The sequence below is a fragment of the Cebus imitator genome, unplaced genomic scaffold (genome assembly GCF_001604975.1).
Source record: "Cebus imitator isolate Cc_AM_T3 unplaced genomic scaffold, Cebus_imitator-1.0 Scaffold741, whole genome shotgun sequence".
In the NCBI taxonomy this organism is placed as follows: Eukaryota; Metazoa; Chordata; class Mammalia; order Primates; family Cebidae; genus Cebus; species Cebus imitator.
Genome location: NW_016108056.1, coordinates 14,996 through 16,045, shown reverse-complemented (window position 1 = coordinate 16,045; position 1,050 = coordinate 14,996). Strand labels below are relative to the sequence as shown.

At 45.9% G+C, this 1,050-nt stretch overlaps 1 pseudogene; it reads left to right on the top strand.

Moving 5' to 3' along the window:
• The first annotated feature begins 645 nt into the window (after positions 1–645).
• Positions 646–877, top strand: LOC108296824 (annotated as a pseudogene).
• Positions 878–1,050: the final 173 nt, after the last annotated feature.

Genomic DNA, 1,050 nt, shown 5'->3' with positions numbered 1-1,050 from the left:
CGCAGTTTCGCTCTTCTTGCCCAGGGTGGAGTGCAGTGGCGCAATCTCGGCTCACCACAACCTCCACCTCCTGGGTTCGAGCAATTCTTCTGCCTCAGCCTCCCAGTAGCTGTGATTAAAAGCATGCGCCACCACATCTGGCTAAGAGCACTCATTTATTTATAAGTCAGTTTGATACCCATGTAGACAGTATACGAACAGACATATACACCTACACATAAAGATACAGGCAGTTCCAAAGACTTTACAGTTTTTATTTTAGAATTTTAGCCAGAAGACTAGTAAAACTCACTAGTTTAGGAGGACACTTGGGGCCAGGCATGGTGGCTCATGCCGAGGTGGATGGATGGCTTGAGCTCAGGAGTTTGAGACGAAGCTGGGCTACATGGCAAAACCCCATCCCTACAAAAAAAAAATACAAAAATTAGCTGGGTGTGGTGGCTTTTGCCCTGTAGTCCCAGCTACTTGAGTGGCTGAGGTAGAAGGATCACTTTAGTCTGGGATGTCAAGGCTACAGTGAGCCCTGTTTGTGCCACTGCACCTCAGCCTGGGCAACAAAGTGAGATCCAGTAAAATAGAAGGAGAGCTAGGTTCTCTGGAGTGATCATGCAAGAAGCAGATGCAAGAAGCCAGACTCCAGGTGTCATGTACTATAAATGTAGTGGCTTCACACAGAAGTTGGCAGGAGCATGGGTTTCGGAGACTTACAGCCTGCAGGGATTAAAGCCTGTAGTTTTCAAAGAAGCACCACCTACCATATTTGCCACATCAACTAAGCTGATCCCTGATTCCACTGCACATAACTTGACTGGGAAAAGCAAAGTTCCAGAACTGCAGATGTTTTTCCAGAAATCTAATGGTATGTCTATCCACCTGAAACAAGGCCTGCCTGACCAAATACTTTACCAGACCATGTGGGAGGAACCGTCTACTGCCTGATCACCTTCTGTACAACTCCACAGCCCAAAAACAAATGACAGGCTTCAGAGAACTGGTTTGCTTTTTGGCATAAACCCTTTGCATTTTCATTTTTCTTGTTTTCTTTTCTTT